The 22,808-nt window shown below is 47.3% G+C and overlaps 45 non-coding genes across 45 annotated transcripts; all 45 read left to right on the forward strand.

The window, feature by feature from the left end:
* Window positions 1-87: 87 nt before the first annotated feature.
* Window positions 88-159, forward strand: trnap-agg (transfer RNA proline (anticodon AGG)). The gene has a single exon. It is a non-coding gene; the product is annotated as a tRNA-Pro (tRNA).
* Window positions 160-558: 399 nt separating this feature from the next.
* Window positions 559-630, forward strand: trnap-cgg (transfer RNA proline (anticodon CGG)). Its single transcript has one exon. It is a non-coding gene; the product is annotated as a tRNA-Pro (tRNA).
* Window positions 631-1,045: 415 nt separating this feature from the next.
* trnaq-cug (transfer RNA glutamine (anticodon CUG)) lies at window positions 1,046-1,117 on the forward strand. Its single transcript has one exon. It is a non-coding gene; the product is annotated as a tRNA-Gln (tRNA).
* A 492-nt stretch (window positions 1,118-1,609) lies between these two features.
* Window positions 1,610-1,681, forward strand: trnap-agg (transfer RNA proline (anticodon AGG)). Its single transcript has one exon. It is a non-coding gene; the product is annotated as a tRNA-Pro (tRNA).
* Window positions 1,682-2,080: 399 nt separating this feature from the next.
* trnap-cgg (transfer RNA proline (anticodon CGG)) lies at window positions 2,081-2,152 on the forward strand. Its single transcript has one exon. It is a non-coding gene; the product is annotated as a tRNA-Pro (tRNA).
* A 415-nt stretch (window positions 2,153-2,567) lies between these two features.
* On the forward strand, window positions 2,568-2,639 carry trnaq-cug (transfer RNA glutamine (anticodon CUG)). Its single transcript has one exon. It is a non-coding gene; the product is annotated as a tRNA-Gln (tRNA).
* Window positions 2,640-3,131: 492 nt separating this feature from the next.
* Window positions 3,132-3,203, forward strand: trnap-agg (transfer RNA proline (anticodon AGG)). The gene has a single exon. It is a non-coding gene; the product is annotated as a tRNA-Pro (tRNA).
* Window positions 3,204-3,601: 398 nt separating this feature from the next.
* Window positions 3,602-3,673, forward strand: trnap-cgg (transfer RNA proline (anticodon CGG)). Its single transcript has one exon. It is a non-coding gene; the product is annotated as a tRNA-Pro (tRNA).
* Window positions 3,674-4,088: 415 nt separating this feature from the next.
* Window positions 4,089-4,160, forward strand: trnaq-cug (transfer RNA glutamine (anticodon CUG)). Its single transcript has one exon. It is a non-coding gene; the product is annotated as a tRNA-Gln (tRNA).
* A 492-nt stretch (window positions 4,161-4,652) lies between these two features.
* Window positions 4,653-4,724, forward strand: trnap-agg (transfer RNA proline (anticodon AGG)). The gene has a single exon. It is a non-coding gene; the product is annotated as a tRNA-Pro (tRNA).
* A 398-nt stretch (window positions 4,725-5,122) lies between these two features.
* On the forward strand, window positions 5,123-5,194 carry trnap-cgg (transfer RNA proline (anticodon CGG)). The gene has a single exon. It is a non-coding gene; the product is annotated as a tRNA-Pro (tRNA).
* Window positions 5,195-5,609: 415 nt separating this feature from the next.
* trnaq-cug (transfer RNA glutamine (anticodon CUG)) lies at window positions 5,610-5,681 on the forward strand. Its single transcript has one exon. It is a non-coding gene; the product is annotated as a tRNA-Gln (tRNA).
* Window positions 5,682-6,173: 492 nt separating this feature from the next.
* On the forward strand, window positions 6,174-6,245 carry trnap-agg (transfer RNA proline (anticodon AGG)). Its single transcript has one exon. It is a non-coding gene; the product is annotated as a tRNA-Pro (tRNA).
* Window positions 6,246-6,643: 398 nt separating this feature from the next.
* Window positions 6,644-6,715, forward strand: trnap-cgg (transfer RNA proline (anticodon CGG)). Its single transcript has one exon. It is a non-coding gene; the product is annotated as a tRNA-Pro (tRNA).
* A 415-nt stretch (window positions 6,716-7,130) lies between these two features.
* trnaq-cug (transfer RNA glutamine (anticodon CUG)) lies at window positions 7,131-7,202 on the forward strand. The gene has a single exon. It is a non-coding gene; the product is annotated as a tRNA-Gln (tRNA).
* Window positions 7,203-7,694: 492 nt separating this feature from the next.
* Window positions 7,695-7,766, forward strand: trnap-agg (transfer RNA proline (anticodon AGG)). Its single transcript has one exon. It is a non-coding gene; the product is annotated as a tRNA-Pro (tRNA).
* A 398-nt stretch (window positions 7,767-8,164) lies between these two features.
* On the forward strand, window positions 8,165-8,236 carry trnap-cgg (transfer RNA proline (anticodon CGG)). Its single transcript has one exon. It is a non-coding gene; the product is annotated as a tRNA-Pro (tRNA).
* Window positions 8,237-8,651: 415 nt separating this feature from the next.
* Window positions 8,652-8,723, forward strand: trnaq-cug (transfer RNA glutamine (anticodon CUG)). Its single transcript has one exon. It is a non-coding gene; the product is annotated as a tRNA-Gln (tRNA).
* A 492-nt stretch (window positions 8,724-9,215) lies between these two features.
* On the forward strand, window positions 9,216-9,287 carry trnap-agg (transfer RNA proline (anticodon AGG)). The gene has a single exon. It is a non-coding gene; the product is annotated as a tRNA-Pro (tRNA).
* A 398-nt stretch (window positions 9,288-9,685) lies between these two features.
* trnap-cgg (transfer RNA proline (anticodon CGG)) lies at window positions 9,686-9,757 on the forward strand. The gene has a single exon. It is a non-coding gene; the product is annotated as a tRNA-Pro (tRNA).
* A 415-nt stretch (window positions 9,758-10,172) lies between these two features.
* trnaq-cug (transfer RNA glutamine (anticodon CUG)) lies at window positions 10,173-10,244 on the forward strand. Its single transcript has one exon. It is a non-coding gene; the product is annotated as a tRNA-Gln (tRNA).
* Window positions 10,245-10,736: 492 nt separating this feature from the next.
* trnap-agg (transfer RNA proline (anticodon AGG)) lies at window positions 10,737-10,808 on the forward strand. The gene has a single exon. It is a non-coding gene; the product is annotated as a tRNA-Pro (tRNA).
* A 398-nt stretch (window positions 10,809-11,206) lies between these two features.
* On the forward strand, window positions 11,207-11,278 carry trnap-cgg (transfer RNA proline (anticodon CGG)). The gene has a single exon. It is a non-coding gene; the product is annotated as a tRNA-Pro (tRNA).
* Window positions 11,279-11,693: 415 nt separating this feature from the next.
* Window positions 11,694-11,765, forward strand: trnaq-cug (transfer RNA glutamine (anticodon CUG)). Its single transcript has one exon. It is a non-coding gene; the product is annotated as a tRNA-Gln (tRNA).
* A 492-nt stretch (window positions 11,766-12,257) lies between these two features.
* On the forward strand, window positions 12,258-12,329 carry trnap-agg (transfer RNA proline (anticodon AGG)). Its single transcript has one exon. It is a non-coding gene; the product is annotated as a tRNA-Pro (tRNA).
* Window positions 12,330-12,728: 399 nt separating this feature from the next.
* On the forward strand, window positions 12,729-12,800 carry trnap-cgg (transfer RNA proline (anticodon CGG)). The gene has a single exon. It is a non-coding gene; the product is annotated as a tRNA-Pro (tRNA).
* A 415-nt stretch (window positions 12,801-13,215) lies between these two features.
* On the forward strand, window positions 13,216-13,287 carry trnaq-cug (transfer RNA glutamine (anticodon CUG)). Its single transcript has one exon. It is a non-coding gene; the product is annotated as a tRNA-Gln (tRNA).
* Window positions 13,288-13,779: 492 nt separating this feature from the next.
* On the forward strand, window positions 13,780-13,851 carry trnap-agg (transfer RNA proline (anticodon AGG)). The gene has a single exon. It is a non-coding gene; the product is annotated as a tRNA-Pro (tRNA).
* Window positions 13,852-14,249: 398 nt separating this feature from the next.
* On the forward strand, window positions 14,250-14,321 carry trnap-cgg (transfer RNA proline (anticodon CGG)). Its single transcript has one exon. It is a non-coding gene; the product is annotated as a tRNA-Pro (tRNA).
* Window positions 14,322-14,736: 415 nt separating this feature from the next.
* trnaq-cug (transfer RNA glutamine (anticodon CUG)) lies at window positions 14,737-14,808 on the forward strand. The gene has a single exon. It is a non-coding gene; the product is annotated as a tRNA-Gln (tRNA).
* A 492-nt stretch (window positions 14,809-15,300) lies between these two features.
* trnap-agg (transfer RNA proline (anticodon AGG)) lies at window positions 15,301-15,372 on the forward strand. The gene has a single exon. It is a non-coding gene; the product is annotated as a tRNA-Pro (tRNA).
* Window positions 15,373-15,771: 399 nt separating this feature from the next.
* On the forward strand, window positions 15,772-15,843 carry trnap-cgg (transfer RNA proline (anticodon CGG)). The gene has a single exon. It is a non-coding gene; the product is annotated as a tRNA-Pro (tRNA).
* A 415-nt stretch (window positions 15,844-16,258) lies between these two features.
* trnaq-cug (transfer RNA glutamine (anticodon CUG)) lies at window positions 16,259-16,330 on the forward strand. The gene has a single exon. It is a non-coding gene; the product is annotated as a tRNA-Gln (tRNA).
* A 492-nt stretch (window positions 16,331-16,822) lies between these two features.
* Window positions 16,823-16,894, forward strand: trnap-agg (transfer RNA proline (anticodon AGG)). The gene has a single exon. It is a non-coding gene; the product is annotated as a tRNA-Pro (tRNA).
* A 399-nt stretch (window positions 16,895-17,293) lies between these two features.
* trnap-cgg (transfer RNA proline (anticodon CGG)) lies at window positions 17,294-17,365 on the forward strand. Its single transcript has one exon. It is a non-coding gene; the product is annotated as a tRNA-Pro (tRNA).
* A 415-nt stretch (window positions 17,366-17,780) lies between these two features.
* On the forward strand, window positions 17,781-17,852 carry trnaq-cug (transfer RNA glutamine (anticodon CUG)). Its single transcript has one exon. It is a non-coding gene; the product is annotated as a tRNA-Gln (tRNA).
* Window positions 17,853-18,344: 492 nt separating this feature from the next.
* On the forward strand, window positions 18,345-18,416 carry trnap-agg (transfer RNA proline (anticodon AGG)). Its single transcript has one exon. It is a non-coding gene; the product is annotated as a tRNA-Pro (tRNA).
* A 399-nt stretch (window positions 18,417-18,815) lies between these two features.
* trnap-cgg (transfer RNA proline (anticodon CGG)) lies at window positions 18,816-18,887 on the forward strand. The gene has a single exon. It is a non-coding gene; the product is annotated as a tRNA-Pro (tRNA).
* A 415-nt stretch (window positions 18,888-19,302) lies between these two features.
* On the forward strand, window positions 19,303-19,374 carry trnaq-cug (transfer RNA glutamine (anticodon CUG)). The gene has a single exon. It is a non-coding gene; the product is annotated as a tRNA-Gln (tRNA).
* Window positions 19,375-19,866: 492 nt separating this feature from the next.
* Window positions 19,867-19,938, forward strand: trnap-agg (transfer RNA proline (anticodon AGG)). Its single transcript has one exon. It is a non-coding gene; the product is annotated as a tRNA-Pro (tRNA).
* Window positions 19,939-20,336: 398 nt separating this feature from the next.
* Window positions 20,337-20,408, forward strand: trnap-cgg (transfer RNA proline (anticodon CGG)). The gene has a single exon. It is a non-coding gene; the product is annotated as a tRNA-Pro (tRNA).
* Window positions 20,409-20,823: 415 nt separating this feature from the next.
* On the forward strand, window positions 20,824-20,895 carry trnaq-cug (transfer RNA glutamine (anticodon CUG)). Its single transcript has one exon. It is a non-coding gene; the product is annotated as a tRNA-Gln (tRNA).
* Window positions 20,896-21,387: 492 nt separating this feature from the next.
* On the forward strand, window positions 21,388-21,459 carry trnap-agg (transfer RNA proline (anticodon AGG)). Its single transcript has one exon. It is a non-coding gene; the product is annotated as a tRNA-Pro (tRNA).
* A 398-nt stretch (window positions 21,460-21,857) lies between these two features.
* Window positions 21,858-21,929, forward strand: trnap-cgg (transfer RNA proline (anticodon CGG)). The gene has a single exon. It is a non-coding gene; the product is annotated as a tRNA-Pro (tRNA).
* Window positions 21,930-22,344: 415 nt separating this feature from the next.
* Window positions 22,345-22,416, forward strand: trnaq-cug (transfer RNA glutamine (anticodon CUG)). Its single transcript has one exon. It is a non-coding gene; the product is annotated as a tRNA-Gln (tRNA).
* Window positions 22,417-22,808: the final 392 nt, after the last annotated feature.

The raw sequence follows: 22,808 nt of genomic DNA on the forward strand, positions 1-22,808 counted from the left end.
AGCTACAGAGGCAGGATGTTAGAGCGACCGTAGCGTCGAGCAGAGTGAAATACGTAGCAAATTGGCCTTTACCGAAGAGCAACCTGTGGCTCGTTGGTCTAGGGGTATGATTCTCGCTTAGGGTGCGAGAGGTCCCGGGTTCAAATCCCGGACGAGCCCTCTTCTGTCTTTGCAGCCTCTTTTCTAGAGCAGTTTCAGTCCATTCTGCCATTCTTGGGCCAAACATACGCCACTGTCAGGTAGACTAAAGCTGCGACTGCATGTTTTCATGCCCACATCTCGCTGCTCTTCTTAGTTCCTCATCTGCAGTTTAAACTTTGCCTTGACATTTTTCTAAACATTGGTTTAGGAATGCAGCCCAAGCATTCTTGGATCGCTTCACGGCGCTGTGAGCCTTCATCTTGCGTTTGCTAGTTGCAGGAGCATCTGAGGGCTTGTCGGTTATGGGGTGTGTTTTTTTTTGTTTTATTGCTGGTATGGGAGCGAGAGGGCCCAAGCTCAAATCCCAGAGACCTCGCTTTGCAGCTCCTTTTTTTGAGTAGTATCTGGGAACATGGTGGCTCGTTGGTCTAGGGGTATGATTCTCGCTTCGGGTGCGAGAGGTCCCGGGTTCAAATCCCGGACGAGCCCACATTGAGCATCTTACTGAAAAGTAGCAGACCGTTCTGCCTTCTTTCGGCCAATAATACACCTGCATGTTTTCACGCCAACTTCTCCCTGTTCTCAGTTCCTCATCTGCAATTTAAACTTTGTACAACAGAAGTGAATGTGTCTGAGATGGCTCAGATTGGCTGCCATGCAGGGTAGCCGTTTGCGGTTGACTGGAGGCTCGTGTCCTTTGCTTTGATGTTTTTCTCAATATTGGTTTACAAGGTTCGGAGAGCGTTACACTGAAGATTTAAAGGTCCCTGGTTCGATCCCGGGTTTACTCAGAGTGGAGCCGTGAATGCTTTTCAGACACCATTCTGATGCTTGCTGGTTAGTTGCTTTTCGCAGAGCCTCCTTGAGTGTTTTCTACACTTCAGACAGACGAACTGACACTGTTGGTTCCATGGTGTAACGGTTAGCACTCTGGACTCTGAATCCAGCAATCCGAGTTCAAATCTCGGTGGAACCTTCAAGAGTCTGTCTGGCAGTGTTTGGCATGGAGGAGCTTGGGCTTATGTCACAATTTTGTCTCTGACAGTGTGTCTTTAAATGTATTGCTAAACTGGCCTCCTTTAACCATGGCCTCCAAACCATCTAGAACTCAAATAAAACTAAGCAGGAACTAAATTGAGCAGACAGATGTCATCTGATCCTCTGTGGAGCAGGATTACAGACCTCAGACAGCTTCTCATCAGCAAGATTTGTGTGGCAGTGCCACGGTGTAGATTTCTGCTGTTAAATTCAGCTTATGTGTTTTGTCGTTGATGTTTTAATCAACATTTATCTACGAGGGCAGGCCAAGCTAGAGCAGGTACGTAAAAATGGAGTTTCTCAGAAATCTGGTCAGTGCATGAGCTCTAATTCTGCCCTTGTCAGCTGCAGAGGCAGGATGTTAGAGCGACCGTAGCGTCGAGCAGAGTGAAATACGTAGCAAATTGGCCTTTACCGAACAGCAACCTGTGGCTCGTTGGTCTAGGGGTATGATTCTCGCTTAGGGTGCGAGAGGTCCCGGGTTCAAATCCCGGACGAGCCCTCTTCTGTCTTTGCAGCCTCATTTCTAGAGCAGTTTCAGTCCATTCTGCCATTCTTGGGCCAAACATACGCCACTGTCAAGTAGACTAAAGCTGCGACTGCATGTTTTCATGCCCACATCTCGCTGCTCTTCTTAGTTCCTCATCTGCAGTTTAAACTTTAACTTGACATTTTTCTAAACATTGGTTTAGGAATGCAGCCCAAGCATTCTTGGATCGCTTCATGGCGCTGTGAGCCTTCATCTTGCGTTTGCTAGTTGCAGGAGCATCTGAGGGCTTGTCGGTTATGGGGTGTGTTTTTTTTTGTTTTATTGCTGGTATGGGAGCGAGAGGGCCCAAGCTCAAATCCCAGAGACCTCGCTTTGCAGCTCCTTTTTTTGAGTAGTATCTGGGAACATGGTGGCTCGTTGGTCTAGGGGTATGATTCTCGCTTCGGGTGCGAGAGGTCCCGGGTTCAAATCCCGGACGAGCCCACATTGAGCATCTTACTGAAAAGTAGCAGACCGTTCTGCCTTCTTTCGGCCAATAATACACCTGCATGTTTTCACGCCAACTTCTCCCTGTTCTCAGTTCCTCATCTGCAATTTAAACTTTGTACAACAGAAGTGAATGTGTCTGAGATGGCTCAGATTGGCTGCCATGCAGGGTAGCCGTTTGCGGTTGACTGGAGGCTCGTGTCCTTTGCTTTGATGTTTTTCTCAATATTGGTTTACAAGGTTCGGAGAGCGTTACACTGAAGATTTAAAGGTCCCTGGTTCGATCCCGGGTTTACTCAGAGTGGAGCCGTGAATGCTTTTCAGACACCATTCTGATGCTTGCTGGTTAGTTGCTTTTCGCAGAGCCTCCTTGAGTGTTTTCTACACTTCAGACAGACGAACTGACACTGTTGGTTCCATGGTGTAACGGTTAGCACTCTGGACTCTGAATCCAGCAATCCGAGTTCAAATCTCGGTGGAACCTTCAAGAGTCTGTCTGGCAGTGTTTGGCATGGAGGAGCTTGGGCTTATGTCACAATTTTGTCTCTGACAGTGTGTCTTTAAATGTATTGCTAAACTGGCCTCCTTTAACCATGGCCTCCAAACCATCTAGAACTCAAATAAAACTAAGCAGGAACTAAATTGAGCAGACAGATGTCATCTGATCAATTGTGGAGCAGGATTACAGACCTCAGACAGCTTCTCATCAGCAAGATTTGTGTGGCAGTGCCACGGTGTAGATTTCTGCTGTTAAATTCAGCTTATGTGTTTTGTCGTTGATGTTTTAATCAACATTTATCTACGAGGGCAGGCCAAGCTAGAGCAGGTACGTAAAAATGGAGTTTCTCAGAAATCTGGTCAGTGCATGAGCTGTAATTCTGCCCTTGTCAGCTGCAGAGGCAGGATGTTAGAGCGACCGTAGCGTCGAGCAGAGTGAAATACGTAGCAAATTGGCCTTTACCGAACAGCAACCTGTGGCTCGTTGGTCTAGGGGTATGATTCTCGCTTAGGGTGCGAGAGGTCCCGGGTTCAAATCCCGGACGAGCCCTCTTCTGTCTTTGCAGCCTCATTTCTAGAGCAGTTTCAGTCCATTCTGCCATTCTTGGGCCAAACATACGCCACTGTCAAGTAGACTAAAGCTGCGACTGCATGTTTTCATGCCCACATCTCGCTGCTCTTCTTAGTTCCTCATCTGCAGTTTAAACTTTAACTTGACATTTTTCTAAACATTGGTTTAGGAATGCAGCCCAAGCATTCTTGGATCGCTTCACGGCGCTGTGAGCCTTCATCTTGCGTTTGCTAGTTGCAGGAGCATCTGAGGGCTTGTCGGTTATGGGGTGTGTTTTTTTTGTTTTATTGCTGGTATGGGAGCGAGAGGGCCCAAGCTCAAATCCCAGAGACCTCGCTTTGCAGCTCCTTTTTTTGAGTAGTATCTGGGAACATGGTGGCTCGTTGGTCTAGGGGTATGATTCTCGCTTCGGGTGCGAGAGGTCCCGGGTTCAAATCCCGGACGAGCCCACATTGAGCATCTTACTGAAAAGTAGCAGACCGTTCTGCCTTCTTTCGGCCAATAATACACCTGCATGTTTTCACGCCAACTTCTCCCTGTTCTCAGTTCCTCATCTGCAATTTAAACTTTGTACAACAGAAGTGAATGTGTCTGAGATGGCTCAGATTGGCTGCCATGCAGGGTAGCCGTTTGCGGTTGACTGGAGGCTCGTGTCCTTTGCTTTGATGTTTTTCTCAATATTGGTTTACAAGGTTCGGAGAGCGTTACACTGAAGATTTAAAGGTCCCTGGTTCGATCCCGGGTTTACTCAGAGTGGAGCCGTGAATGCTTTTCAGACACCATTCTGATGCTTGCTGGTTAGTTGCTTTTCGCAGAGCCTCCTTGAGTGTTTTCTACACTTCAGACAGACGAACTGACACTGTTGGTTCCATGGTGTAACGGTTAGCACTCTGGACTCTGAATCCAGCAATCCGAGTTCAAATCTCGGTGGAACCTTCAAGAGTCTGTCTGGCAGTGTTTGGCATGGAGGAGCTTGGGCTTATGTCACAATTTTGTCTCTGACAGTGTGTCTTTAAATGTATTGCTAAACTGGCCTCCTTTAACCATGGCCTCCAAACCATCTAGAACTCAAATAAAACTAAGCAGGAACTAAATTGAGCAGACAGATGTCATCTGATCCTCTGTGGAGCAGGATTACAGACCTCAGACAGCTTCTCATCAGCAAGATTTGTGTGGCAGTGCCACGGTGTAGATTTCTGCTGTTAAATTCAGCTTATGTGTTTTGTCGTTGATGTTTTAATCAACATTTATCTACGAGGGCAGGCCAAGCTAGAGCAGGTACGTAAAAATGGAGTTTCTCAGAAATCTGGTCAGTGCATGAGCTGTAATTCTGCCCTTGTCAGCTGCAGAGGCAGGATGTTAGAGCGACCGTAGCGTCGAGCAGAGTGAAATACGTAGCAAATTGGCCTTTACCGAACAGCAACCTGTGGCTCGTTGGTCTAGGGGTATGATTCTCGCTTAGGGTGCGAGAGGTCCCGGGTTCAAATCCCGGACGAGCCCTCTTCTGTCTTTGCAGCCTCATTTCTAGAGCAGTTTCAGTCCATTCTGCCATTCTTGGGCCAAACATACGCCACTGTCAAGTAGACTAAAGCTGCGACTGCATGTTTTCATGCCCACATCTCGCTGCTCTTCTTAGTTCCTCATCTGCAGTTTAAACTTTAACTTGACATTTTTCTAAACATTGGTTTAGGAATGCAGCCCAAGCATTCTTGGATCGCTTCACGGCGCTGTGAGCCTTCATCTTGCGTTTGCTAGTTGCAGGAGCATCTGAGGGCTTGTCGGTTATGGGGTGTGTTTTTTTTGTTTTATTGCTGGTATGGGAGCGAGAGGGCCCAAGCTCAAATCCCAGAGACCTCGCTTTGCAGCTCCTTTTTTTGAGTAGTATCTGGGAACATGGTGGCTCGTTGGTCTAGGGGTATGATTCTCGCTTCGGGTGCGAGAGGTCCCGGGTTCAAATCCCGGACGAGCCCACATTGAGCATCTTACTGAAAAGTAGCAGACCGTTCTGCCTTCTTTCGGCCAATAATACACCTGCATGTTTTCACGCCAACTTCTCCCTGCTCTCAGTTCCTCATCTGCAATTTAAACTTTGTACAACAGAAGTGAATGTGTCTGAGATGGCTCAGATTGGCTGCCATGCAGGGTAGCCGTTTGCGGTTGACTGGAGGCTCGTGTCCTTTGCTTTGATGTTTTTCTCAATATTGGTTTACAAGGTTCGGAGAGCGTTACACTGAAGATTTAAAGGTCCCTGGTTCGATCCCGGGTTTACTCAGAGTGGAGCCGTGAATGCTTTTCAGACACCATTCTGATGCTTGCTGGTTAGTTGCTTTTCGCAGAGCCTCCTTGAGTGTTTTCTACACTTCAGACAGACGAACTGACACTGTTGGTTCCATGGTGTAACGGTTAGCACTCTGGACTCTGAATCCAGCAATCCGAGTTCAAATCTCGGTGGAACCTTCAAGAGTCTGTCTGGCAGTGTTTGGCATGGAGGAGCTTGGGCTTATGTCACAATTTTGTCTCTGACAGTGTGTCTTTAAATGTATTGCTAAACTGGCCTCCTTTAACCATGGCCTCCAAACCATCTAGAACTCAAATAAAACTAAGCAGGAACTAAATTGAGCAGACAGATGTCATCTGATCCTCTGTGGAGCAGGATTACAGACCTCAGACAGCTTCTCATCAGCAAGATTTGTGTGGCAGTGCCACGGTGTAGATTTCTGCTGTTAAATTCAGCTTATGTGTTTTGTCGTTGATGTTTTAATCAACATTTATCTACGAGGGCAGGCCAAGCTAGAGCAGGTACGTAAAAATGGAGTTTCTCAGAAATCTGGTCAGTGCATGAGCTCTAATTCTGCCCTTGTCAGCTGCAGAGGCAGGATGTTAGAGCGACCGTAGCGTCGAGCAGAGTGAAATACGTAGCAAATTGGCCTTTACCGAACAGCAACCTGTGGCTCGTTGGTCTAGGGGTATGATTCTCGCTTAGGGTGCGAGAGGTCCCGGGTTCAAATCCCGGACGAGCCCTCTTCTGTCTTTGCAGCCTCATTTCTAGAGCAGTTTCAGTCCATTCTGCCATTCTTGGGCCAAACATACGCCACTGTCAAGTAGACTAAAGCTGCGACTGCATGTTTTCATGCCCACATCTCGCTGCTCTTCTTAGTTCCTCATCTGCAGTTTAAACTTTAACTTGACATTTTTCTAAACATTGGTTTAGGAATGCAGCCCAAGCATTCTTGGATCGCTTCACGGCGCTGTGAGCCTTCATCTTGCGTTTGCTAGTTGCAGGAGCATCTGAGGGCTTGTCGGTTATGGGGTGTGTTTTTTTTGTTTTATTGCTGGTATGGGAGCGAGAGGGCCCAAGCTCAAATCCCAGAGACCTCGCTTTGCAGCTCCTTTTTTTGAGTAGTATCTGGGAACATGGTGGCTCGTTGGTCTAGGGGTATGATTCTCGCTTCGGGTGCGAGAGGTCCCGGGTTCAAATCCCGGACGAGCCCACATTGGGCATCTTACTGAAAAGTAGCAGACCGTTCTGCCTTCTTTCGGCCAATAATACACCTGCATGTTTTCACGCCAACTTCTCCCTGTTCTCAGTTCCTCATCTGCAATTTAAACTTTGTACAACAGAAGTGAATGTGTCTGAGATGGCTCAGATTGGCTGCCATGCAGGGTAGCCGTTTGCGGTTGACTGGAGGCTCGTGTCCTTTGCTTTGATGTTTTTCTCAATATTGGTTTACAAGGTTCGGAGAGCGTTACACTGAAGATTTAAAGGTCCCTGGTTCGATCCCGGGTTTACTCAGAGTGGAGCCGTGAATGCTTTTCAGACACCATTCTGATGCTTGCTGGTTAGTTGCTTTTCGCAGAGCCTCCTTGAGTGTTTTCTACACTTCAGACAGACGAACTGACACTGTTGGTTCCATGGTGTAACGGTTAGCACTCTGGACTCTGAATCCAGCAATCCGAGTTCAAATCTCGGTGGAACCTTCAAGAGTCTGTCTGGCAGTGTTTGGCATGGAGGAGCTTGGGCTTATGTCACAATTTTGTCTCTGACAGTGTGTCTTTAAATGTATTGCTAAACTGGCCTCCTTTAACCATGGCCTCCAAACCATCTAGAACTCAAATAAAACTAAGCAGGAACTAAATTGAGCAGACAGATGTCATCTGATCCTCTGTGGAGCAGGATTACAGACCTCAGACAGCTTCTCATCAGCAAGATTTGTGTGGCAGTGCCACGGTGTAGATTTCTGCTGTTAAATTCAGCTTATGTGTTTTGTCGTTGATGTTTTAATCAACATTTATCTACGATGGCAGGCCAAGCTAGAGCAGGTACGTAAAAATGGAGTTTCTCAGAAATCTGGTCAGTGCATGAGCTCTAATTCTGCCCTTGTCAGCTACAGAGGCAGGATGTTAGAGCGACCGTAGCGTCGAGCAGAGTGAAATACGTAGCAAATTGGCCTTTACCGAACAGCAACCTGTGGCTCGTTGGTCTAGGGGTATGATTCTCGCTTAGGGTGCGAGAGGTCCCGGGTTCAAATCCCGGACGAGCCCTCTTCTGTCTTTGCAGCCTCTTTTCTAGAGCAGTTTCAGTCCATTCTGCCATTCTTGGGCCAAACATACGCCACTGTCAAGTAGACTAAAGCTGCGACTGCATGTTTTCATGCCCACATCTCGCTGCTCTTCTTAGTTCCTCATCTGCAGTTTAAACTTTGCCTTGACATTTTTCTAAACATTGGTTTAGGAATGCAGCCCAAGCATTCTTGGATCGCTTCACGGCGCTGTGAGCCTTCATCTTGCGTTTGCTAGTTGCAGGAGCATCTGAGGGCTTGTCGGTTATGGGGTGTGTTTTTTTTGTTTTATTGCTGGTATGGGAGCGAGAGGGCCCAAGCTCAAATCCCAGAGACCTCGCTTTGCAGCTCCTTTTTTTGAGTAGTATCTGGGAACATGGTGGCTCGTTGGTCTAGGGGTATGATTCTCGCTTCGGGTGCGAGAGGTCCCGGGTTCAAATCCCGGACGAGCCCACATTGAGCATCTTACTGAAAAGTAGCAGACCGTTCTGCCTTCTTTCGGCCAATAATACACCTGCATGTTTTCACGCCAACTTCTCCCTGCTCTCAGTTCCTCATCTGCAATTTAAACTTTGTACAACAGAAGTGAATGTGTCTGAGATGGCTCAGATTGGCTGCCATGCAGGGTAGCCGTTTGCGGTTGACTGGAGGCTCGTGTCCTTTGCTTTGATGTTTTTCTCAATATTGGTTTACAAGGTTCGGAGAGCGTTACACTGAAGATTTAAAGGTCCCTGGTTCGATCCCGGGTTTACTCAGAGTGGAGCCGTGAATGCTTTTCAGACACCATTCTGATGCTTGCTGGTTAGTTGCTTTTCGCAGAGCCTCCTTGAGTGTTTTCTACACTTCAGACAGACGAACTGACACTGTTGGTTCCATGGTGTAACGGTTAGCACTCTGGACTCTGAATCCAGCAATCCGAGTTCAAATCTCGGTGGAACCTTCAAGAGTCTGTCTGGCAGTGTTTGGCATGGAGGAGCTTGGGCTTATGTCACAATTTTGTCTCTGACAGTGTGTCTTTAAATGTATTGCTAAACTGGCCTCCTTTAACCATGGCCTCCAAACCATCTAGAACTCAAATAAAACTAAGCAGGAACTAAATTGAGCAGACAGATGTCATCTGATCCTCTGTGGAGCAGGATTACAGACCTCAGACAGCTTCTCATCAGCAAGATTTGTGTGGCAGTGCCACGGTGTAGATTTCTGCTGTTAAATTCAGCTTATGTGTTTTGTCGTTGATGTTTTAATCAACATTTATCTACGAGGGCAGGCCAAGCTAGAGCAGGTACGTAAAAATGGAGTTTCTCAGAAATCTGGTCAGTGCATGAGCTGTAATTCTGCCCTTGTCAGCTGCAGAGGCAGGATGTTAGAGCGACCGTAGCGTCGAGCAGAGTGAAATACGTAGCAAATTGGCCTTTACCGAACAGCAACCTGTGGCTCGTTGGTCTAGGGGTATGATTCTCGCTTAGGGTGCGAGAGGTCCCGGGTTCAAATCCCGGACGAGCCCTCTTCTGTCTTTGCAGCCTCATTTCTAGAGCAGTTTCAGTCCATTCTGCCATTCTTGGGCCAAACATACGCCACTGTCAAGTAGACTAAAGCTGCGACTGCATGTTTTCATGCCCACATCTCGCTGCTCTTCTTAGTTCCTCATCTGCAGTTTAAACTTTAACTTGACATTTTTCTAAACATTGGTTTAGGAATGCAGCCCAAGCATTCTTGGATCGCTTCACGGCGCTGTGAGCCTTCATCTTGCGTTTGCTAGTTGCAGGAGCATCTGAGGGCTTGTCGGTTATGGGGTGTGTTTTTTTTGTTTTATTGCTGGTATGGGAGCGAGAGGGCCCAAGCTCAAATCCCAGAGACCTCGCTTTGCAGCTCCTTTTTTTGAGTAGTATCTGGGAACATGGTGGCTCGTTGGTCTAGGGGTATGATTCTCGCTTCGGGTGCGAGAGGTCCCGGGTTCAAATCCCGGACGAGCCCACATTGAGCATCTTACTGAAAAGTAGCAGACCGTTCTGCCTTCTTTCGGCCAATAATACACCTGCATGTTTTCACGCCAACTTCTCCCTGTTCTCAGTTCCTCATCTGCAATTTAAACTTTGTACAACAGAAGTGAATGTGTCTGAGATGGCTCAGATTGGCTGCCATGCAGGGTAGCCGTTTGCGGTTGACTGGAGGCTCGTGTCCTTTGCTTTGATGTTTTTCTCAATATTGGTTTACAAGGTTCGGAGAGCGTTACACTGAAGATTTAAAGGTCCCTGGTTCGATCCCGGGTTTACTCAGAGTGGAGCCGTGAATGCTTTTCAGACACCATTCTGATGCTTGCTGGTTAGTTGCTTTTCGCAGAGCCTCCTTGAGTGTTTTCTACACTTCAGACAGACGAACTGACACTGTTGGTTCCATGGTGTAACGGTTAGCACTCTGGACTCTGAATCCAGCAATCCGAGTTCAAATCTCGGTGGAACCTTCAAGAGTCTGTCTGGCAGTGTTTGGCATGGAGGAGCTTGGGCTTATGTCACAATTTTGTCTCTGACAGTGTGTCTTTAAATGTATTGCTAAACTGGCCTCCTTTAACCATGGCCTCCAAACCATCTAGAACTCAAATAAAACTAAGCAGGAACTAAATTGAGCAGACAGATGTCATCTGATCCTCTGTGGAGCAGGATTACAGACCTCAGACAGCTTCTCATCAGCAAGATTTGTGTGGCAGTGCCACGGTGTAGATTTCTGCTGTTAAATTCAGCTTATGTGTTTTGTCGTTGATGTTTTAATCAACATTTATCTACGAGGGCAGGCCAAGCTAGAGCAGGTACGTAAAAATGGAGTTTCTCAGAAATCTGGTCAGTGCATGAGCTGTAATTCTGCCCTTGTCAGCTGCAGAGGCAGGATGTTAGAGCGACCGTAGCGTCGAGCAGAGTGAAATACGTAGCAAATTGGCCTTTACCGAACAGCAACCTGTGGCTCGTTGGTCTAGGGGTATGATTCTCGCTTAGGGTGCGAGAGGTCCCGGGTTCAAATCCCGGACGAGCCCTCTTCTGTCTTTGCAGCCTCATTTCTAGAGCAGTTTCAGTCCATTCTGCCATTCTTGGGCCAAACATACGCCACTGTCAAGTAGACTAAAGCTGCGACTGCATGTTTTCATGCCCACATCTCGCTGCTCTTCTTAGTTCCTCATCTGCAGTTTAAACTTTAACTTGACATTTTTCTAAACATTGGTTTAGGAATGCAGCCCAAGCATTCTTGGATCGCTTCACGGCGCTGTGAGCCTTCATCTTGCGTTTGCTAGTTGCAGGAGCATCTGAGGGCTTGTCGGTTATGGGGTGTGTTTTTTTTGTTTTATTGCTGGTATGGGAGCGAGAGGGCCCAAGCTCAAATCCCAGAGACCTCGCTTTGCAGCTCCTTTTTTTGAGTAGTATCTGGGAACATGGTGGCTCGTTGGTCTAGGGGTATGATTCTCGCTTCGGGTGCGAGAGGTCCCGGGTTCAAATCCCGGACGAGCCCACATTGAGCATCTTACTGAAAAGTAGCAGACCGTTCTGCCTTCTTTCGGCCAATAATACACCTGCATGTTTTCACGCCAACTTCTCCCTGCTCTCAGTTCCTCATCTGCAATTTAAACTTTGTACAACAGAAGTGAATGTGTCTGAGATGGCTCAGATTGGCTGCCATGCAGGGTAGCCGTTTGCGGTTGACTGGAGGCTCGTGTCCTTTGCTTTGATGTTTTTCTCAATATTGGTTTACAAGGTTCGGAGAGCGTTACACTGAAGATTTAAAGGTCCCTGGTTCGATCCCGGGTTTACTCAGAGTGGAGCCGTGAATGCTTTTCAGACACCATTCTGATGCTTGCTGGTTAGTTGCTTTTCGCAGAGCCTCCTTGAGTGTTTTCTACACTTCAGACAGACGAACTGACACTGTTGGTTCCATGGTGTAACGGTTAGCACTCTGGACTCTGAATCCAGCAATCCGAGTTCAAATCTCGGTGGAACCTTCAAGAGTCTGTCTGGCAGTGTTTGGCATGGAGGAGCTTGGGCTTATGTCACAATTTTGTCTCTGACAGTGTGTCTTTAAATGTATTGCTAAACTGGCCTCCTTTAACCATGGCCTCCAAACCATCTAGAACTCAAATAAAACTAAGCAGGAACTAAATTGAGCAGACAGATGTCATCTGATCCTCTGTGGAGCAGGATTACAGACCTCAGACAGCTTCTCATCAGCAAGATTTGTGTGGCAGTGCCACGGTGTAGATTTCTGCTGTTAAATTCAGCTTATGTGTTTTGTCGTTGATGTTTTAATCAACATTTATCTACGATGGCAGGCCAAGCTAGAGCAGGTACGTAAAAATGGAGTTTCTCAGAAATCTGGTCAGTGCATGAGCTCTAATTCTGCCCTTGTCAGCTACAGAGGCAGGATGTTAGAGCGACCGTAGCGTCGAGCAGAGTGAAATACGTAGCAAATTGGCCTTTACCGAACAGCAACCTGTGGCTCGTTGGTCTAGGGGTATGATTCTCGCTTAGGGTGCGAGAGGTCCCGGGTTCAAATCCCGGACGAGCCCTCTTCTGTCTTTGCAGCCTCTTTTCTAGAGCAGTTTCAGTCCATTCTGCCATTCTTGGGCCAAACATACGCCACTGTCAAGTAGACTAAAGCTGCGACTGCATGTTTTCATGCCCACATCTCGCTGCTCTTCTTAGTTCCTCATCTGCAGTTTAAACTTTGCCTTGACATTTTTCTAAACATTGGTTTAGGAATGCAGCCCAAGCATTCTTGGATCGCTTCACGGCGCTGTGAGCCTTCATCTTGCGTTTGCTAGTTGCAGGAGCATCTGAGGGCTTGTCGGTTATGGGGTGTGTTTTTTTTTGTTTTATTGCTGGTATGGGAGCGAGAGGGCCCAAGCTCAAATCCCAGAGACCTCGCTTTGCAGCTCCTTTTTTTGAGTAGTATCTGGGAACATGGTGGCTCGTTGGTCTAGGGGTATGATTCTCGCTTCGGGTGCGAGAGGTCCCGGGTTCAAATCCCGGACGAGCCCACATTGAGCATCTTACTGAAAAGTAGCAGACCGTTCTGCCTTCTTTCGGCCAATAATACACCTGCATGTTTTCACGCCAACTTCTCCCTGTTCTCAGTTCCTCATCTGCAATTTAAACTTTGTACAACAGAAGTGAATGTGTCTGAGATGGCTCAGATTGGCTGCCATGCAGGGTAGCCGTTTGCGGTTGACTGGAGGCTCGTGTCCTTTGCTTTGATGTTTTTCTCAATATTGGTTTACAAGGTTCGGAGAGCGTTACACTGAAGATTTAAAGGTCCCTGGTTCGATCCCGGGTTTACTCAGAGTGGAGCCGTGAATGCTTTTCAGACACCATTCTGATGCTTGCTGGTTAGTTGCTTTTCGCAGAGCCTCCTTGAGTGTTTTCTACACTTCAGACAGACGAACTGACACTGTTGGTTCCATGGTGTAACGGTTAGCACTCTGGACTCTGAATCCAGCAATCCGAGTTCAAATCTCGGTGGAACCTTCAAGAGTCTGTCTGGCAGTGTTTGGCATGGAGGAGCTTGGGCTTATGTCACAATTTTGTCTCTGACAGTGTGTCTTTAAATGTATTGCTAAACTGGCCTCCTTTAACCATGGCCTCCAAACCATCTAGAACTCAAATAAAACTAAGCAGGAACTAAATTGAGCAGACAGATGTCATCTGATCCTCTGTGGAGCAGGATTACAGACCTCAGACAGCTTCTCATCAGCAAGATTTGTGTGGCAGTGCCACGGTGTAGATTTCTGCTGTTAAATTCAGCTTATGTGTTTTGTCGTTGATGTTTTAATCAACATTTATCTACGAGGGCAGGCCAAGCTAGAGCAGGTACGTAAAAATGGAGTTTCTCAGAAATCTGGTCAGTGCATGAGCTGTAATTCTGCCCTTGTCAGCTGCAGAGGCAGGATGTTAGAGCGACCGTAGCGTCGAGCAGAGTGAAATACGTAGCAAATTGGCCTTTACCGAACAGCAACCTGTGGCTCGTTGGTCTAGGGGTATGATTCTCGCTTAGGGTGCGAGAGGTCCCGGGTTCAAATCCCGGACGAGCCCTCTTCTGTCTTTGCAGCCTCATTTCTAGAGCAGTTTCAGTCCATTCTGCCATTCTTGGGCCAAACATACGCCACTGTCAAGTAGACTAAAGCTGCGACTGCATGTTTTCATGCCCACATCTCGCTGCTCTTCTTAGTTCCTCATCTGCAGTTTAAACTTTAACTTGACATTTTTCTAAACATTGGTTTAGGAATGCAGCCCAAGCATTCTTGGATCGCTTCACGGCGCTGTGAGCCTTCATCTTGCGTTTGCTAGTTGCAGGAGCATCTGAGGGCTTGTCGGTTATGGGGTGTGTTTTTTTTGTTTTATTGCTGGTATGGGAGCGAGAGGGCCCAAGCTCAAATCCCAGAGACCTCGCTTTGCAGCTCCTTTTTTTGAGTAGTATCTGGGAACATGGTGGCTCGTTGGTCTAGGGGTATGATTCTCGCTTCGGGTGCGAGAGGTCCCGGGTTCAAATCCCGGACGAGCCCACATTGAGCATCTTACTGAAAAGTAGCAGACCGTTCTGCCTTCTTTCGGCCAATAATACACCTGCATGTTTTCACGCCAACTTCTCCCTGCTCTCAGTTCCTCATCTGCAATTTAAACTTTGTACAACAGAAGTGAATGTGTCTGAGATGGCTCAGATTGGCTGCCATGCAGGGTAGCCGTTTGCGGTTGACTGGAGGCTCGTGTCCTTTGCTTTGATGTTTTTCTCAATATTGGTTTACAAGGTTCGGAGAGCGTTACACTGAAGATTTAAAGGTCCCTGGTTCGATCCCGGGTTTACTCAGAGTGGAGCCGTGAATGCTTTTCAGACACCATTCTGATGCTTGCTGGTTAGTTGCTTTTCGCAGAGCCTCCTTGAGTGTTTTCTACACTTCAGACAGACGAACTGACACTGTTGGTTCCATGGTGTAACGGTTAGCACTCTGGACTCTGAATCCAGCAATCCGAGTTCAAATCTCGGTGGAACCTTCAAGAGTCTGTCTGGCAGTGTTTGGCATGGAGGAGCTTGGGCTTATGTCACAATTTTGTCTCTGACAGTGTGTCTTTAAATGTATTGCTAAACTGGCCTCCTTTAACCATGGCCTCCAAACCATCTAGAACTCAAATAAAACTAAGCAGGAACTAAATTGAGCAGACAGATGTCATCTGATCCTCTGTGGAGCAGGATTACAGACCTCAGACAGCTTCTCATCAGCAAGATTTGTGTGGCAGTGCCACGGTGTAGATTTCTGCTGTTAAATTCAGCTTATGTGTTTTGTCGTTGATGTTTTAATCAACATTTATCTACGATGGCAGGCCAAGCTAGAGCAGGTACGTAAAAATGGAGTTTCTCAGAAATCTGGTCAGTGCATGAGCTCTAATTCTGCCCTTGTCAGCTACAGAGGCAGGATGTTAGAGCGACCGTAGCGTCGAGCAGAGTGAAATACGTAGCAAATTGGCCTTTACCGAACAGCAACCTGTGGCTCGTTGGTCTAGGGGTATGATTCTCGCTTAGGGTGCGAGAGGTCCCGGGTTCAAATCCCGGACGAGCCCTCTTCTGTCTTTGCAGCCTCTTTTCTAGAGCAGTTTCAGTCCATTCTGCCATTCTTGGGCCAAACATACGCCACTGTCAAGTAGACTAAAGCTGCGACTGCATGTTTTCATGCCCACATCTCGCTGCTCTTCTTAGTTCCTCATCTGCAGTTTAAACTTTGCCTTGACATTTTTCTAAACATTGGTTTAGGAATGCAGCCCAAGCATTCTTGGATCGCTTCACGGCGCTGTGAGCCTTCATCTTGCGTTTGCTAGTTGCAGGAGCATCTGAGGGCTTGTCGGTTATGGGGTGTGTTTTTTTTTGTTTTATTGCTGGTATGGGAGCGAGAGGGCCCAAGCTCAAATCCCAGAGACCTCGCTTTGCAGCTCCTTTTTTTGAGTAGTATCTGGGAACATGGTGGCTCGTTGGTCTAGGGGTATGATTCTCGCTTCGGGTGCGAGAGGTCCCGGGTTCAAATCCCGGACGAGCCCACATTGAGCATCTTACTGAAAAGTAGCAGACCGTTCTGCCTTCTTTCGGCCAATAATACACCTGCATGTTTTCACGCCAACTTCTCCCTGTTCTCAGTTCCTCATCTGCAATTTAAACTTTGTACAACAGAAGTGAATGTGTCTGAGATGGCTCAGATTGGCTGCCATGCAGGGTAGCCGTTTGCGGTTGACTGGAGGCTCGTGTCCTTTGCTTTGATGTTTTTCTCAATATTGGTTTACAAGGTTCGGAGAGCGTTACACTGAAGATTTAAAGGTCCCTGGTTCGATCCCGGGTTTACTCAGAGTGGAGCCGTGAATGCTTTTCAGACACCATTCTGATGCTTGCTGGTTAGTTGCTTTTCGCAGAGCCTCCTTGAGTGTTTTCTACACTTCAGACAGACGAACTGACACTGTTGGTTCCATGGTGTAACGGTTAGCACTCTGGACTCTGAATCCAGCAATCCGAGTTCAAATCTCGGTGGAACCTTCAAGAGTCTGTCTGGCAGTGTTTGGCATGGAGGAGCTTGGGCTTATGTCACAATTTTGTCTCTGACAGTGTGTCTTTAAATGTATTGCTAAACTGGCCTCCTTTAACCATGGCCTCCAAACCATCTAGAACTCAAATAAAACTAAGCAGGAACTAAATTGAGCAGACAGATGTCATCTGATCCTCTGTGGAGCAGGATTACAGACCTCAGACAGCTTCTCATCAGCAAGATTTGTGTGGCAGTGCCACGGTGTAGATTTCTGCTGTTAAATTCAGCTTATGTGTTTTGTCGTTGATGTTTTAATCAACATTTATCTACGATGGCAGGCCAAGCTAGAGCAGGTACGTAAAAATGGAGTTTCTCAGAAATCTGGTCAGTGCATGAGCTCTAATTCTGCCCTTGTCAGCTACAGAGGCAGGATGTTAGAGCGACCGTAGCGTCGAGCAGAGTGAAATACGTAGCAAATTGGCCTTTACCGAACAGCAACCTGTGGCTCGTTGGTCTAGGGGTATGATTCTCGCTTAGGGTGCGAGAGGTCCCGGGTTCAAATCCCGGACGAGCCCTCTTCTGTCTTTGCAGCCTCTTTTCTAGAGCAGTTTCAGTCCATTCTGCCATTCTTGGGCCAAACATACGCCACTGTCAAGTAGACTAAAGCTGCGACTGCATGTTTTCATGCCCACATCTCGCTGCTCTTCTTAGTTCCTCATCTGCAGTTTAAACTTTGCCTTGACATTTTTCTAAACATTGGTTTAGGAATGCAGCCCAAGCATTCTTGGATCGCTTCACGGCGCTGTGAGCCTTCATCTTGCGTTTGCTAGTTGCAGGAGCATCTGAGGGCTTGTCGGTTATGGGGTGTGTTTTTTTTTGTTTTATTGCTGGTATGGGAGCGAGAGGGCCCAAGCTCAAATCCCAGAGACCTCGCTTTGCAGCTCCTTTTTTTGAGTAGTATCTGGGAACATGGTGGCTCGTTGGTCTAGGGGTATGATTCTCGCTTCGGGTGCGAGAGGTCCCGGGTTCAAATCCCGGACGAGCCCACATTGAGCATCTTACTGAAAAGTAGCAGACCGTTCTGCCTTCTTTCGGCCAATAATACACCTGCATGTTTTCACGCCAACTTCTCCCTGTTCTCAGTTCCTCATCTGCAATTTAAACTTTGTACAACAGAAGTGAATGTGTCTGAGATGGCTCAGATTGGCTGCCATGCAGGGTAGCCGTTTGCGGTTGACTGGAGGCTCGTGTCCTTTGCTTTGATGTTTTTCTCAATATTGGTTTACAAGGTTCGGAGAGCGTTACACTGAAGATTTAAAGGTCCCTGGTTCGATCCCGGGTTTACTCAGAGTGGAGCCGTGAATGCTTTTCAGACACCATTCTGATGCTTGCTGGTTAGTTGCTTTTCGCAGAGCCTCCTTGAGTGTTTTCTACACTTCAGACAGACGAACTGACACTGTTGGTTCCATGGTGTAACGGTTAGCACTCTGGACTCTGAATCCAGCAATCCGAGTTCAAATCTCGGTGGAACCTTCAAGAGTCTGTCTGGCAGTGTTTGGCATGGAGGAGCTTGGGCTTATGTCACAATTTTGTCTCTGACAGTGTGTCTTTAAATGTATTGCTAAACTGGCCTCCTTTAACCATGGCCTCCAAACCATCTAGAACTCAAATAAAACTAAGCAGGAACTAAATTGAGCAGACAGATGTCATCTGATCCTCTGTGGAGCAGGATTACAGACCTCAGACAGCTTCTCATCAGCAAGATTTGTGTGGCAGTGCCACGGTGTAGATTTCTGCTGTTAAATTCAGCTTATGTGTTTTGTCGTTGATGTTTTAATCAACATTTATCTACGAGGGCAGGCCAAGCTAGAGCAGGTACGTAAAAATGGAGTTTCTCAGAAATCTGGTCAGTGCATGAGCTGTAATTCTGCCCTTGTCAGCTGCAGAGGCAGGATGTTAGAGCGACCGTAGCGTCGAGCAGAGTGAAATACGTAGCAAATTGGCCTTTACCGAACAGCAACCTGTGGCTCGTTGGTCTAGGGGTATGATTCTCGCTTAGGGTGCGAGAGGTCCCGGGTTCAAATCCCGGACGAGCCCTCTTCTGTCTTTGCAGCCTCATTTCTAGAGCAGTTTCAGTCCATTCTGCCATTCTTGGGCCAAACATACGCCACTGTCAAGTAGACTAAAGCTGCGACTGCATGTTTTCATGCCCACATCTCGCTGCTCTTCTTAGTTCCTCATCTGCAGTTTAAACTTTAACTTGACATTTTTCTAAACATTGGTTTAGGAATGCAGCCCAAGCATTCTTGGATCGCTTCATGGCGCTGTGAGCCTTCATCTTGCGTTTGCTAGTTGCAGGAGCATCTGAGGGCTTGTCGGTTATGGGGTGTGTTTTTTTTTGTTTTATTGCTGGTATGGGAGCGAGAGGGCCCAAGCTCAAATCCCAGAGACCTCGCTTTGCAGCTCCTTTTTTTGAGTAGTATCTGGGAACATGGTGGCTCGTTGGTCTAGGGGTATGATTCTCGCTTCGGGTGCGAGAGGTCCCGGGTTCAAATCCCGGACGAGCCCACATTGAGCATCTTACTGAAAAGTAGCAGACCGTTCTGCCTTCTTTCGGCCAATAATACACCTGCATGTTTTCACGCCAACTTCTCCCTGTTCTCAGTTCCTCATCTGCAATTTAAACTTTGTACAACAGAAGTGAATGTGTCTGAGATGGCTCAGATTGGCTGCCATGCAGGGTAGCCGTTTGCGGTTGACTGGAGGCTCGTGTCCTTTGCTTTGATGTTTTTCTCAATATTGGTTTACAAGGTTCGGAGAGCGTTACACTGAAGATTTAAAGGTCCCTGGTTCGATCCCGGGTTTACTCAGAGTGGAGCCGTGAATGCTTTTCAGACACCATTCTGATGCTTGCTGGTTAGTTGCTTTTCGCAGAGCCTCCTTGAGTGTTTTCTACACTTCAGACAGACGAACTGACACTGTTGGTTCCATGGTGTAACGGTTAGCACTCTGGACTCTGAATCCAGCAATCCGAGTTCAAATCTCGGTGGAACCTTCAAGAGTCTGTCTGGCAGTGTTTGGCATGGAGGAGCTTGGGCTTATGTCACAATTTTGTCTCTGACAGTGTGTCTTTAAATGTATTGCTAAACTGGCCTCCTTTAACCATGGCCTCCAAACCATCTAGAACTCAAATAAAACTAAGCAGGAACTAAATTGAGCAGACAGATGTCATCTGATCCTCTGTGGAGCAGGATTACAGACCTCAGACAGCTTCTCATCAGCAAGATTTGTGTGGCAGTGCCACGGTGTAGATTTCTGCTGTTAAATTCAGCTTATGTGTTTTGTCGTTGATGTTTTAATCAACATTTATCTACGAGGGCAGGCCAAGCTAGAGCAGGTACGTAAAAATGGAGTTTCTCAGAAATCTGGTCAGTGCATGAGCTGTAATTCTGCCCTTGTCAGCTGCAGAGGCAGGATGTTAGAGCGACCGTAGCGTCGAGCAGAGTGAAATACGTAGCAAATTGGCCTTTACCGAACAGCAACCTGTGGCTCGTTGGTCTAGGGGTATGATTCTCGCTTAGGGTGCGAGAGGTCCCGGGTTCAAATCCCGGACGAGCCCTCTTCTGTCTTTGCAGCCTCATTTCTAGAGCAGTTTCAGTCCATTCTGCCATTCTTGGGCCAAACATACGCCACTGTCAAGTAGACTAAAGCTGCGACTGCATGTTTTCATGCCCACATCTCGCTGCTCTTCTTAGTTCCTCATCTGCAGTTTAAACTTTAACTTGACATTTTTCTAAACATTGGTTTAGGAATGCAGCCCAAGCATTCTTGGATCGCTTCACGGCGCTGTGAGCCTTCATCTTGCGTTTGCTAGTTGCAGGAGCATCTGAGGGCTTGTCGGTTATGGGGTGTGTTTTTTTTGTTTTATTGCTGGTATGGGAGCGAGAGGGCCCAAGCTCAAATCCCAGAGACCTCGCTTTGCAGCTCCTTTTTTTGAGTAGTATCTGGGAACATGGTGGCTCGTTGGTCTAGGGGTATGATTCTCGCTTCGGGTGCGAGAGGTCCCGGGTTCAAATCCCGGACGAGCCCACATTGAGCATCTTACTGAAAAGTAGCAGACCGTTCTGCCTTCTTTCGGCCAATAATACACCTGCATGTTTTCACGCCAACTTCTCCCTGCTCTCAGTTCCTCATCTGCAATTTAAACTTTGTACAACAGAAGTGAATGTGTCTGAGATGGCTCAGATTGGCTGCCATGCAGGGTAGCCGTTTGCGGTTGACTGGAGGCTCGTGTCCTTTGCTTTGATGTTTTTCTCAATATTGGTTTACAAGGTTCGGAGAGCGTTACACTGAAGATTTAAAGGTCCCTGGTTCGATCCCGGGTTTACTCAGAGTGGAGCCGTGAATGCTTTTCAGACACCATTCTGATGCTTGCTGGTTAGTTGCTTTTCGCAGAGCCTCCTTGAGTGTTTTCTACACTTCAGACAGACAAACTGACACTGTTGGTTCCATGGTGTAACGGTTAGCACTCTGGACTCTGAATCCAGCAATCCGAGTTCAAATCTCGGTGGAACCTTCAAGAGTCTGTCTGGCAGTGTTTGGCATGGAGGAGCTTGGGCTTATGTCACAATTTTGTCTCTGACAGTGTGTCTTTAAATGTATTGCTAAACTGGCCTCCTTTAACCATGGCCTCCAAACCATCTAGAACTCAAATAAAACTAAGCAGGAACTAAATTGAGCAGACAGATGTCATCTGATCCTCTGTGGAGCAGGATTACAGACCTCAGACAGCTTCTCATCAGCAAGATTTGTGTGGCAGTGCCACGGTGTAGATTTCTGCTGTTAAATTCAGCTTATGTGTTTTGTCGTTGATGTTTTAATCAACATTTATCTACGAGGGCAGGCCAAGCTAGAGCAGGTACGTAAAAATGGAGTTTCTCAGAAATCTGGTCAGTGCATGAGCTCTAATTCTGCCCTTGTCAGCTGCAGAGGCAGGATGTTAGAGCGACCGTAGCGTCGAGCAGAGTGAAATACGTAGCAAATTGGCCTTTACCGAACAGCAACCTGTGGCTCGTTGGTCTAGGGGTATGATTCTCGCTTAGGGTGCGAGAGGTCCCGGGTTCAAATCCCGGACGAGCCCTCTTCTGTCTTTGCAGCCTCATTTCTAGAGCAGTTTCAGTCCATTCTGCCATTCTTGGGCCAAACATACGCCACTGTCAAGTAGACTAAAGCTGCGACTGCATGTTTTCATGCCCACATCTCGCTGCTCTTCTTAGTTCCTCATCTGCAGTTTAAACTTTAACTTGACATTTTTCTAAACATTGGTTTAGGAATGCAGCCCAAGCATTCTTGGATCGCTTCACGGCGCTGTGAGCCTTCATCTTGCGTTTGCTAGTTGCAGGAGCATCTGAGGGCTTGTCGGTTATGGGGTGTGTTTTTTTTGTTTTATTGCTGGTATGGGAGCGAGAGGGCCCAAGCTCAAATCCCAGAGACCTCGCTTTGCAGCTCCTTTTTTTGAGTAGTATCTGGGAACATGGTGGCTCGTTGGTCTAGGGGTATGATTCTCGCTTCGGGTGCGAGAGGTCCCGGGTTCAAATCCCGGACGAGCCCACATTGAGCATCTTACTGAAAAGTAGCAGACCGTTCTGCCTTCTTTCGGCCAATAATACACCTGCATGTTTTCACGCCAACTTCTCCCTGTTCTCAGTTCCTCATCTGCAATTTAAACTTTGTACAACAGAAGTGAATGTGTCTGAGATGGCTCAGATTGGCTGCCATGCAGGGTAGCCGTTTGCGGTTGACTGGAGGCTCGTGTCCTTTGCTTTGATGTTTTTCTCAATATTGGTTTACAAGGTTCGGAGAGCGTTACACTGAAGATTTAAAGGTCCCTGGTTCGATCCCGGGTTTACTCAGAGTGGAGCCGTGAATGCTTTTCAGACACCATTCTGATGCTTGCTGGTTAGTTGCTTTTCGCAGAGCCTCCTTGAGTGTTTTCTACACTTCAGACAGACAAACTGACACTGTTGGTTCCATGGTGTAACGGTTAGCACTCTGGACTCTGAATCCAGCAATCCGAGTTCAAATCTCGGTGGAACCTTCAAGAGTCTGTCTGGCAGTGTTTGGCATGGAGGAGCTTGGGCTTATGTCACAATTTTGTCTCTGACAGTGTGTCTTTAAATGTATTGCTAAACTGGCCTCCTTTAACCATGGCCTCCAAACCATCTAGAACTCAAATAAAACTAAGCAGGAACTAAATTGAGCAGACAGATGTCATCTGATCCTCTGTGGAGCAGGATTACAGACCTCAGACAGCTTCTCATCAGCAAGATTTGTGTGGCAGTGCCACGGTGTAGATTTCTGCTGTTAAATTCAGCTTATGTGTTTTGTCGTTGATGTTTTAATCAACATTTATCTACGAGGGCAGGCCAAGCTAGAGCAGGTACGTAAAAATGGAGTTTCTCAGAAATCTGGTCAGTGCATGAGCTGTAA

This window comes from Carassius gibelio, chromosome A15 (genome assembly GCF_023724105.1).
Source record: "Carassius gibelio isolate Cgi1373 ecotype wild population from Czech Republic chromosome A15, carGib1.2-hapl.c, whole genome shotgun sequence".
Lineage (NCBI taxonomy): Eukaryota > Metazoa > Chordata > Actinopteri > Cypriniformes > Cyprinidae > Carassius > Carassius gibelio.